The sequence below is a fragment of the Pituophis catenifer genome, unplaced genomic scaffold, assembly GCF_029215685.1.
Source record: "Pituophis catenifer annectens isolate HBS135680 unplaced genomic scaffold, rPitCat1.0.hap2 SCAF_1, whole genome shotgun sequence".
In the NCBI taxonomy this organism is placed as follows: domain Eukaryota; kingdom Metazoa; phylum Chordata; class Lepidosauria; order Squamata; family Colubridae; genus Pituophis; species Pituophis catenifer.
Window position 1 is genome coordinate 166,604,837 of NW_027256881.1, and position 12,904 is coordinate 166,617,740.

Below are 12,904 nucleotides of genomic sequence, written 5' to 3' on the forward strand. Positions count from 1 at the left end.
TATGGCCTGGCAGATTTCTTGGGAGTAGAGTGCCTCAATTGGTGGGGGAGTTTGGCCTCCCAATCGGGCATTAAAGTCGCCCCCTATAAAGATGTACGGCGCTGGAAATTTAGTTTCTGTATGGGTAATATAGCTCTCCAGTTCGCCCCATTGAGCCTTAGTGTCGGCTTGCCTCACCGTCGGGGGAAGGTAAACGTTGAACACTAGCATTTTACTGTGTCCTCTCTTAATTAGGAGCGCCATAGCTAAGGACCCACTGGGGGCAGCTCCACTGTCTCCACTTTCAGGGAGGTAGAGACCAAACAAGCTAAACCACCCTTAGGTCTTCCCGACTTGAATTGTTTGGTAGCAGCCAAAGAAATGGCTGTAAACCCTGTAAGGGATATCTTATCACATGCCCAGGTCTCCTGAAGCAGGACCACATCAAATGACTGAATATAGTTAATAAAATCAGTGGTGCCGCACCTTCTCCCCCAACCTGCTATATTCCATGAAAGGCATCTAAGTGTGCAAGGGGGGGATGCCGGGTTTGCTAGTCATTCTGTATAATTAATTTTTTCCAGAGAGCCCTTCAGATCCGAAAAAATACAGCCGTTATTCGATGGAAGTGTCACCCTTTTGGGAGATAAAGGCAAAGAAAAGTGGAAGGGAGGCAAGCCTTGTTCATGAGGCTGTAGGGCTCTACACGCAGTCCAGTTTATGCTTCTATCGTTCGTTGGTTGCTTACCTGGCAAGCATTCGGTGACATCAACAGACGGGGTTTGGAGTAGCCCTGGATCTTCAAGTTTACAAGTTGGACATTCTGGAGGGAGGGCCGAGGGAACTGCCTCTGATAAATTGATGTGGACTCCCTGGGGTCCAGGGGGATCCTTATCAGGTAGTGAAAGACTCCAAAGCTTGGATTTAACTGCAGACAGGCGCTTTATAATTTGGGCCCTTTCTGGTTGTGGAAGTGCGCGAAAGGAGTCAAAAAGCTGTATCTCCTCCAGATTCCAAAAATTGTCTTGAGATGGGTTGGTTTCATAGATGGGTGGAATCCCAGAGGCACTAGCCTGAGGCTTATTCACTAAGGAACTTTGGAGGCCCTGGGCTGGTGTCGCTTCCTTTGGGGCCATTTCTTCCCAGCTGATCAGATCGTGACAAACTTCCTGATGAGATGGGCCTCGCTGAGGGGAGAAGATTTGACCAGCTGTAGGAGGAACAGACAAGGTACCGTCTGAGAAGATGCCATCGGGAAGTCTTTCAGGAATGGATCTGTGTTTGATAGATGGTCTAGTATCAGGGATGGCATTCAAAATTGGCACATTAGTATGTGCTGCTAAGGGTCTTTTTGGGGCTGTAAGTCTCCTGCTGGTCACAGATTGTCGGTTTCTTAAGAGTGGCTTAATCGACAAATCTTTGAAGACTCTGCTTGGCACGATGCCGAAAGTTCTTAGCAGAGAACTTCTCCTGAAGAATAATTTCGGGGTGCTGGGGTTATCAAAATTAAGTAACACTCTGGAGCAGTATGCAGGGGAGGGTAAAAGTTCAATCTTCTTCAGATCATCAGCAGTCAACCCCAGTAGCTGTAGTATATGACCCCTTGCCAGCTGAATTGAGCCCCAGTAAGGCAAATTGCCATTAATGGGATTAATATTAAGGGCCACCTGTCTTGGCTGTAAAACCAGGTGGCTTCTCGCACCCAGAGGTGTAGAGTTCAACCCACTGGCAGGGCCACCCCAATCGGTACTTTTGCTGGGGCCCGACAGGGAGGGCCCTGTCACTGCACCAGGCTGCCGAGCAGTCCGTCCAGGGCAGCCGGTGGTAATCGAGGAAACTAGACAATCTAAAGTACTTATTATTTTATCAAGCTGTGACTGTATACTCGCAGTTGTTTCTGCAACCAGAAAACATTGCTGGGCCAAGAGTTCTATAAGAGTAGGTTCATTTGAAGGTTGAGTGGGGGCCATAGTTTTTGAAGAGCCTTTGTTCTCAACTCGGGGGACGACATCCTCGACCAACGGAAGATCACGACGACCAGCAGCAGTCAGATGAAAAGGAGCTAGAGTTTCCAGGCAGGGAGGTCGAATTAAAGCAAAGTCCTCAATCTTAGATTGCTTCAAAGAAGGTTGGGGAGCCAAGTCAGTAAGGGATCTGGTCCTTTTCCTTGACTTCATTATATAATATGGCGAAAAATCTAGTTTCTGGGACAAGTCCAGGTCCAGAGGCAGAGGGATCAAGAGGAAACAAGCCCTGATGCAAATAACAACAAAACTCCTCACGAGTAAGGCAAGGATCCTACCCTCCCGGCAGAGCAAGGAGCAGGGAGTAGATAAAAATAATAAGATAAATGGAGTAACAAAATGATAGTTAAAAATAATTGTCAGATAGAAGAAGAAGTCAGATCAAAGCTTGGCAGTACTCGGCTTCCAAGCTAAAGCAATAAATCTTAGATAGCAGTAACAAAAGCGGCAGCAAAAACACTCCCAAAACTGAGGCCAGCTCAGGTAGTTAAAAATTGTTAAAAATACAGCTACTATAGCCAGGGTATAGCTAAAGGTAAATTGAGAAATATAAAAATATAAAATATAGAAATATTTAAAATTTAAAACTTAAAAAATTTAAAAATTAAAACAGAACCTTAAAAACAGTTAGAGGATAAAATAAGTCAGTTTAAGCTTGGATAGGAGCCGTTGTAGTTGCCTCAACGTAGTATCTACACAAGAAATAAATAAAATAAATAAATTTACCTCTTGTGCTGGCCACGCCCATCCCCCAGGCTTATTTTTAGGGTGGGGCTTATATTAGGCCCACCCCCAAAAAATCAGGCTATGGCTTAATTCAGTTCAATCAACTCAATCTTTATTGTCAAAACACAACACGTGTACAATGAGATTGGCTGAGCCTCCCTTTGTGCAATCCCCCAACATAAATATTTATCAATAACTCACAGTGAAAGAAAGAAAATCCCTACCCAATAAATCATACTAACAACACACAATCCTCTATACATATATGTGCGTAACATTGCATTATGATATATTGCACCAATATGAACATGTTGCACAGGCCCTGTTAGTCTATCATACTACATGCTTATGATGTTATGTTGCATTCAGGAGTCTGACAGCCCATGGATAAAAGCTGTTCTTCAGCCTGTTTGTATGACTGGCTATGCTTCTATTTTCTACCTGATGGTAGGAGAGTAAAGAAGTGCTGACCAGGGTGTGAGTCATCCCCAAGGATTTTCCTCACTTTTCTAAGGCAGTAAGTCCTAGCGATTTCATCTAGTGATATCAGGGGACAGCCTATAATGTTTTGTGCCATGCTCATCACCCTCTCTAATGTTTTTATATCCACAGTTGTCAAGCCAACATACCGTATCATAATGCGATAAAAGAGGATGCTTTCTATTGTGGACCGGTAAAAGGAAGTCATCAGTTGTTGTTCCACCACGTTATTTCCGGGTGGGTCTTATTTTCAGGGAAACACGGTAACCTTAAAAACATGAACTGGAGAACACAAAGACTTAAATTAGTCTTCAGAATGGAGAAGGAATCATCCATATACATAGTCTTATTAAATATTTTATACATACAACTAGAAATATTAATTATTATTTATCTCAAAATTCACAGGGTCTTATGAATGTTATTATAATGAATATCTAAAACTTGTTTAAAATATTATACTAGTTTAAGTTGTTTTAGTCATTTGTCCTCTACCCATATTAATGAAAAAGTAAGGCCTTACACTACAATAAATGTAATGTGTTTGCGTCCTGCTTAGCTCATATTATAGCTCATTTAATTGTTGCCAATATTTCTGAGAGTTTTCTTTTTTTATTCTTATCTTCTGCCCCTATTACAGTTCTGATTCTGATTCCTATTAAGAATTACAGTTCTAGGAGGCGGGGCTGACGTCGCAGCAATATGACGCACCTCCACTGGGCTCCATGGGATCACGCTGAGTTCGACCTGCCAGGAGGTTCTGAGGGACCCAAATCACCCTGGAGGGGTGATGAAGACAGAGAGAACACCCTGCTGACCCAAGGAGACCATATACTCCCTTTTTGATGCAGAGGAAGCGCTCAATTTGGTGGGAAGAAAAAGACGGCCATTGCGTGCCTGACCGGAGCTGTGATAGCTGACCGATGCAGCAAGCATAGAATTTGAGGAATAGTGTGATCAATCTGGGTGAGATTTTCCCAACTCCTGTTGTGGAATTTACTCCCTTAAAATAAACCTGGGAGAAAGTGGGAATCAAAGAAGTTGTTTGTTTTCCACCCCCAAGAATAGCGGTGAGCAAACTTGTGAGCTGTTTATAGAACTGGGAATAGAGAAAAAAGAATGTTTTAAAAAGAGAAGAAATTTAAAAGCTAGGAAGTCAGAATGGGAATTCAAAATACAAGATAGATTAAGTGGAAAACTTTTTGGAATATGAAATTTGGACCCCTGGGACTTTTAAAAAGCTTTGGAGCAGATGATACAATTTAAGCTAACAAAAGAGAAAGAGAGAAAAATAGAGCAATAGTGACATCTAATGGAGAAAATTGCAGAGAAACGAAAGTAGTGAAAGTATTACCTTGACTGTATATTGAAGATAAGCTTGTTTGTTACAATAACACCTGCTCTGGCAAATTGTTTATACAACAAGACAGCAGAGACAGAGAGTGAAATATTGTAACTTTTTAAACAGTGTAGCTCTTTGAACTTACATGAAAACTAAACAGAGAAAGTAAATAGAAGCTTGGAAATAGCAAAGAACTTTCCTTTTTCCTTCCTGTTTGAACTTTTTTTTCCTGTTGGGTAATTTATGAACCTTAGCGGTTGAACTTTGGGGCTTGGTGGGCCTAAGTGGTTTACAAATTTATCAAATTTACTAAATCTATCAAGAGAAGAAAGGATTAGGGTTTGAAGAACCTGAAGATTAACAAGAAACTTTTTTTTTCTTTTTTTTTTCTATTTTCCTTTCGTTTGGACTACATAACATAATAGTAGCTATTTGGAGATTTTGGTGGTGGCTTGATTTGTGAAAATACTCCTTAAGCGGAAATTGGTGGGAGATCGATGAAATATTAGAATATTATTTGTGTTATTGCTGATTATTCTTTTTAAACTTTTTGAGGACCTCAAGATTACTCAAAATGACTAGTACTTCAAATTTAAGCAAAGTAGGGAGAAAAAATATATCAGCGCCAGCAGCAGCAGCAGCAGCAGCTGCTGCATCTAGTCCACAAGTCAAAGATCTTTCGATAGCATGTTGTAGCAGGAAAAAATGAAAATGATGAATATGATGAATATGTTGCAAGTAGAATTGAAATTGAAATAGAATTGAAACAAAACATTTTGAAGGCATGAAGGAAAGAATGGAAAAGATGGATGATAAAATGGAGAACATTCAACAAACAATAATTAAAAATGAACAAAGGATGCAGAAAATAGAAGAGAAAGCAGAACAAACAGAGAAGAAACTGGAAGATATGGATGATAGGCAGACAAAAATCTTGAGAGAACAGTAATCATGTTGGAGATGGATAAAGCTGAATACTTCTTGAGATTCCAGAATATTGAGGAAGAAAAAGAGGAAATCCTTGCAGAGATAATGGCAGAATTGTTGGTGGACAAGCAAGAGATGCTTGTAGGGATGGATGAAATATTTAGAGTATACACATGATATGCATTAAGAAATAAATTACCTAGAGAGGTACATGCGAGATTTACTAAGAAGGCACTAGGAACTGAGATACTTCAAAAAGCAAGAGATAACCCATTGAAATATAAAGGAAGAGAAATGATAGTTCTGAAACTATTCACTCATGCCCTTGTCACCTCTCGGTTAGATTATTGCAACACGCTCTACATGGGGCTACCCTTGAAAAGTGTTCAGAGACTACAGTTGGTCCAGAATGCAGCCGTGCGAGCTGTCGTGGGTGCACCTAGGTACACCCACATTACACCAATTCTCCATGAGCTGCACTGGCTCCCTATTGGTCTCCGGTCACAATTCAAGGTGTTGGTTATTACCTTTAAAGCCCTACATGGCTGAGGGCCAGGTTATCTTCGAGGCCGCCTTCTATTGCATAGCTCCCAGCGACCGGTAAGATCCCACAGAGTTGGTCTCCTCCGGGTCCCGTCAGCTAAACAATGCTGGCTGGCGGGCCTGCAGGGGAGGGCCTTCTCTGTGGCTACCCCTGCTCTCTGGAACCAGTTACCTCCTGAGGTCCGGACCATCCCCACCGTATTGGCCTTCCAAAAAGTGGTGAAGACCTGGCTTTTCCGGCAGGCCAGGGGCCGTTGATCTCGCTTTGCGATCTGACGAGATCCGGCCATGAATGGTATGAATGGGTTTTAATGTCTTTAATATTTTTAATTTTTAAGTGTTTTTATAGTTTATTTTTTGAGTGTATTGTGAGCCGCCCTGGCTCTTCAGAGAGGGGCAGCATATAAATTGAATAAATAAACAAACAAACAAACAAGTCCCTAGAAGAGTAAGAGACACGAAAAAACAATACCAATTTCTGACAAGACAATTAATTAAGCATGAAGAAAGGAACTTTATACTACCAAAATGAGGATAAAAAAATTATAATGCAAGACTATTATAAAAAGCTGTATGCGCAAGAGAAAATTAAAGAATATTTGGAAAAAGTGGAACTACCTAAAGTACCAGAAACAGTGAAAGCTATGTTAAATGAATGAATATCAATGATGGAATTGTCAGAAGCGATTAAGAAACCAAAAAACAATAAAACACCAGGACCAGATGGGGTACTGGCAGAATTTTATAAATGTTTACAAGATGCTTTAGGCCCATCAATGTTGGAAGTCTATAATGAAGTATTGATTGATACGAAGGTCCCAAATTTGTGGATGGAAGTAAATATTACTCTGATTCCAAAAGAAGACTCAGATTTATTGCAGATAAAAAACTATAGGTCCATATCTTTACTGAATGCTGTCTATAAAATATACGCTTCAATAATTGCTGAGAGATTAAAAAAGTTTCTAAATGAATTTATACATCCAGACGAAAATGGTTTCTTGCCTAAGAGACAGATTAAAAACAATATGAGAATGATTTTTTTATTGAAAAGTTTTTTTTAAAAAAAAATTACAAACAATTTTTCCACCCCTCCTCCCCCCTCCCAACCCACCCCTCCTCCCCCCCCCCGGACTTCCCAGAGCAAACTACAAGGTATAGCATTTAACAAACATAAGCTAACATATGCAAACTATCTATAAACTCTTATCTCCCTCTTGCACATTAACTCCCCTTTACATGACTAAATATGTTGTGGCTCCGACCCCTGAGCCCATCTTATCGGAGGAAGAAGGCTCCAAACATGAAGGAGAGGAGCCGGCCAGGCCTCCCTCTCCAGGCCCCTCCTCTCTGGCTATGCCTCAGGTGTCTGCCGAGGGAGAGGAGATTGGCCAGGAGCCAGGTGTCTCCGATGACAATGATGACGGTGATACGTTGTTCCTGGATCCACGCCAATAAAGGCGAGATAAATGTTTGCAGCAGATGAGGAGGCGTGCCAGGGATTAAGCTGAGTCACTGGACCACACCCCACAGGCCACAAGAGAGTGTGGTGGCCATTTAGACTCCGTGACGGACAAAGCTAACTTCTGGCTAGTCACTTTGTACAACGCCTGAATCTGCTGAAGGTTTCTGTTTGAGCTGGACTGTTTTTGAAAACTGTGTGTATTTGTTGGTGTTTATCTGGTGGAGGAAAACTCCCTCTTCTTGAAGTAAAGCACTTGGCAGTTGACGGTTATCGTATTGCTGCCAAGTTCCTGATAACGAACCTTGTGTGTGCCAAGTAATTCTTTAACCCCCCGCTGGCTGTTTGTGTGTGGGGGGGATGGGGATAGAACATCTTGTCCGTCACCTGAAACGTAAACCATCGTTTAACCATGATGGACCAACAGCTGCAGCAGCAGTTACAGCAGCTGCAAGATGCCAACCAGCTGCAGCAGCAAGTGGCTCAGTTAACTGCCCAACTGGCTTTGGGGAATGCTCCTGCAGCTCTTCCTCCTCCTCCTCCTCCTCCCCACTCGAGATGCCCAGTGAATGTGCCAGAGAGGTTTTCTGGGCAGCTGGAGATGTTTTCGGCCTTCATGGGGCAATGCCAACTCTTCATGGCAATGAGGCCGGAGGATTTTCCGGATGTCCGGGCTCGGGTGGCATTCACGATCAGCTTCCTTTCCGGCTCTGCCGCCCGATGGGCCACGCCCCTGTTGCTGCAAAATAGCCCCTTGCTCCTGGACTATCAGGGTTTTTTGCAGCACCTGCGCATAATGTATGAGGACCCCCTCCGGGTTCAGACGGCAGCGAGGTGCATCAAGGAAAGCGCCCCGTGCAGGACTATATTGCAGAGTTCCGACTCCTAGGCCAGGACTCTACCTGGAATGAGGCGGTGCTCATGGACGCCTTCCAGGACGGCCTTTCGGATGAGCTGCAGGACGAGCTGGTTCGAATGGAGGTGCCTCTGACCCTCGACGAACTGGTGACCCAGTGCCTGCGGATCGACGCCCGCCTCCTCCGGCGACGGCCTCATCGGGCCCTTCAGGATCTCCCAGCAGCTCCTGCACCCCCGCGTCCCACGCCGACACCACCCCGGGCCACCCCGTGTTCTGTGGTGACGGCTGAGGAGCCCATGGAGCTCGGAGCAGCCAGACCTCACCTGACGGCCCAGGAGCGGATGCGGAGACGTCAGGGGGGGTTGTGCCTCTATTGTGGTGAGGCTGGACATTTTGCCGCCTCGTGCCCCAAGAAGCGGGGTGGGGCGCCCATGCCTGTTCCAGAGTCTCGGCGTGACCAGCCAGAAAACGGGCCAGGCCTGGTCTAGGGGAAGCCCTGGGCCAGGCACGTAGCCATGCCCCGCCGAAGTTGGCGGCTGTGGACTGTGAGCCCACTGGGCATTTGATTCTGGACACCCGGGTTTTGTTGGCCAACCAGTTGGAGGGGCTCCAGGTGCACGCGCTGGTGGACTCGGGGGCCACGACGAACTTCATGGACCAGGCCTTTGTGGCCCACTATGAGGTCCCCTTGGTTCCGGTGGACCCTCCATTGCGGGTTGAGACTATCGATGGGTGGGAACTCGTGGAGGGGCCCATCAAGTTCACCACCCAGACCTTGCGCCTCGCCGTGGGGACGCACGAGGAGGTGATCCAATTCTATGTAACGGCGGACCTCCATTTCCCATTGGTCCTGGGGATGACCTGGCTTCGGGCGCACGACCCTCAGGTGGCGTGGTCGAGAAATGCCATCTCGTTCCCGAGCCTGCAGTGCATTGACCACCTCCGCCACACCTGCGCTGGCCAGGACGTCTCCACGCCAGCCGACTCCTTGCCTCTGGAGCTGAGGTCCATCGCTGATGTGTTCAGCGAGAAGGAGGCGGACCGCTTGCCCCCACACCGATCCTACGACTGCCCGGTGGACCTGCTGCCCAACTTACCCCTGCCCTCGGGACGCCTGTACTCCGTGTCGGAGCCTGAGCTGGCCGCCCTGCGGGACTTTCTGAACAAAAACCTGGCCCAAAGGTTCATCCGGCCTTCGTCCTCCCCTCTCTCGGCCCCGGTCCTCTTCTTGAAGAAGAAGACGGGGGACTTACATCTGTGTTGCGACTACTGGCGCCTGAACGCCATCACGGTGCGGAATCGCTACCCCCTGCCGCTGATCCCGGAGCTGATGGAGAGGTTGCGGGAGGCCTCGATCTTCACCAAACTCGATCTCTGAGGGGCCTACAACCTGGTGCGCGTGCAAGAAGGCGACGAGTGGAAGACGGCGTTTGGCACCCGGTACGGCCACTTCGAGTACACCGTCATGCCGTTCGGGTTGACCAACGCCCCCGCGGTCTTCCAGCACTTGATGAACGACGTGTTCCGGGACATGCTGGACCAGTTCGTGGTGATCTACCTGGATGACATTTTGATCTATTCCCGGACCCAGGAGAACCACCTCCAGCATATCCACCAGGTCCTGCAGCGCCTGTGGGAACACCAACTCTATGCGAAGTTGGAGAAATGTTACTTCTTCCAGACTTCCATAGAGTTCCTCGGGCACATCATCACCCCCGAGGGCATCGTGATGGACCCGCGCAAGGTGGAGGCCTTGTGCAGTTGGGAACCCCCACGTCGGGTGAAGGACGTCCAGCGCCTGCTGGGGTTTGCCAACTACTACTGGACCTTCATCCCGGGCTTCGCCACCCTGACCTTGCTGCTGACCCAGCTCCTACCGAAAAAGGTCCCATTCAGGTGGGGGCCCCCGCAGCAGCAGGCTTTTGAGATCATCAAGCAGGCTTTCATCACGGAGCCGGTCCTAAAGCATCCCAACCCGCACCGTCCGTTCGTGGTCGAGACGGATGTGTCCAACGTGGCACTTGGGGCGGTGCTGCTACAGGCCCCAGTGGATGGCGGCACTCTTTTTCCCTGTGCCTACTACTCCAGGAAGCTCAACCCTGCCGAGCACAACTATACCATCTGGGAAAAGAAGTTGCTGGCTATCAAGGCTGTGTTCAAGGCATGGCGGCATCACCTCGAGGGGGCCCGACACCAGGTGGAGGTGCGGATGGACCATCAGAACCTGGAGCACCTCAGGAAGTTGAACCAGCGGCAGATCCGGTGGTCGTTGTTTTTCGCCCGGTTCAACTTCCGCATTACGTATATCCCGAGCGGCCTCAATCAGAGGGCGGATGCCCTATCCCACAAGCCAGAATACTTTTGCCCCAAGGACTCCCTTCCCCCCCCCGGATGGTGCTGCCAGCGGAATCCTTGGCTGCGGTCCAGGAACCGGTGGAACTGTGGGCTCAGGTGCTGGAAGCGCAACGCTGGGATGACTGGTCGCAGCAGCGGAAAGCGGACGTTGGCCCCACATCCCCATGGGCCATGGAGGAGGGCTTGCTCAAGCACTGGGGTCGGCTGTACGTGCCCACGAGTCCGCTCCGAGCCCTCGTCATGAACCAGTGCCATGACAACCCCACAGCGGGGCACTTCGGCTTCTTTAAGACATTGAACTTGGTGACGCGGACTTTTTGGTGGCCTCGGGTATGGCACGACGTGCAAGCGTACGTGACGTCCTGTGTTACATGCCGACGAGCCAAAGCCGCGTCCGGCCCACCGCCTGGACTCCTCCAGCCACTGCCGACACCGAAGAGACCGTGGGGAGCTTCCATGGACTTCCTGACAGACCTGCTGCTGTCTGCCACGTTCACAACCGTCCTCGTGGTGGTGGACATGCTCACGAAGATGGCACATTTCATCCCGTGCCGCGGTCTGCCATTGGCCCGCACCACAGCCTGTCTGTTCCTGCAGCACGTCTTTCGCCTCCACGGCCTGCCGGACCGGGTGGTGTCAGACCGCGGGGCCCAGTTCACGGCCCGCTTCTGGAAAAGCCTGATGGCCGTGTTGGAGGTGCAGGTGTGCCTGTCGTCGGTGCACCATCCAGAGACGGACGGGGGCACGGAAAAGGTCATCGGCATCCTGGAACAGTACCTCCGCTGTTTTGTCAACCAGCAGCAGGACAACTGGGCCGAGTACCTTCCCCTGGCGGAGTTTGCCTTCAACAACTCCCAGCACACCTCCACCCAGATGACCCCGTTCCATGTCAACATCGGCTACCATCCCCGGCTCTTCCCTTTGGCGATTCCGGATTCCCCTGTTCCTGAGACCCAGGACTTCCTCTCGGAACTGCAGGCTGTGCAGCAACTGGTGCGGCAGCAGCTGATCCGAGTGAAGGAGGATTACAAACGGGTTGCCGACTGCTCACGACGGGCTACGCCACCGCTGGAAGTCGGGGATCGGGTGTGGCTGTCCACGAAACACCTCCCCACAGACCGGCCGGTGAGGAAACTGGACCACTGCTTTATCGGTCCCTTCCCCGTCGAGGTGGTCATCAACCCGGTGGCCTACCGGTTGACTCTGCCCCGCTCCATGCGGCTCCACCCTGTTTTCCATCAGTCCCTCCTGGTCCCTGAGGCCCCGCCGTGTCACCTCCAACACCCATCGGCGCCTGCCCCCCCTGTCACAGCCGACGAGGACGACTCCGCGGCGTATGAGGTGGACAGCATCCGGGATTCCTGTTGGCTGAAGGGGCGCTTCCAATACCTCATCGCCTGGATGGGATACGGGCCCGAGGATTTCACCTGGGTAGATGCTTCTGCCATTCAGGCCCCTGACCTGGTACGGGCCTTTCACGACCAGTTCCCGTCCTGACCACATCCCAACCGGCAGCCCCGGGGGAAGGGCCCTGCGGTGGGGGATAGTGTTGTGGCTCCGACCCCTGAGCCCATCTTATCGGAGGAAGAAGGCTCCGAACATGAAGGAGAGGAGCCAGCCAGGCCTCCCTCTCCAGGCCTCTCCTCTCTGGCTATGCCTCAGGTGTCTGCCAAGGGAGAGGAGATTGGCCAGGAGCCAGGTGTCTCCGATGACAGTGATGACGGTGATACATCGTTCCTGGATCCACGCCAACGAAGGCGAGATAAACGTTTGCAGCAGATGAGGAGGCGTGCCAGAGATTAAGCTGAGTCACTGGACCACACCCCACAGGCTATATAAGAGAGTGTGGTGGCCATTTAGACTCCGTGATGGACAAAGCTAACTTCTGGCTAGTCACTTTGTACAACGCCTGAATCTGCTGAAGGTTTCTGTTTGAGCTGGACTGTTTTTGAAAACTGTGTGTATTTGTTGGTGCTTATCTGGTGGAGGAAAACTCCCTCTTCTTGAAGTAAAGCACTTGGCAGACGGTTATCGTATTGCTGCCAAGTTCCTGATAACGAACCTTGTGTGTGCCAAGTAATTCTTTAATCCCTGGCTGGCTGTTTGTGTGTGTGTGGGGATGGGGATAGAACAAAATATAAGAATTCCCTTAAATATCTTTTTTTTCATTCATAAGCTATTTGAAACTTTTTAGTCCCATATTTATT

At 48.7% G+C, this 12,904-nt stretch overlaps 1 protein-coding gene across 1 annotated transcript in view; it reads right to left on the reverse strand.

The window, feature by feature from the left end:
* AGAP1 (ArfGAP with GTPase domain, ankyrin repeat and PH domain 1) overlaps positions 1–12,904 on the reverse strand; it is a 1,179,374-nt gene that overhangs the window by 992,799 nt on the left and 173,671 nt on the right. The gene's annotated exons all lie outside the window — the stretch shown is intronic.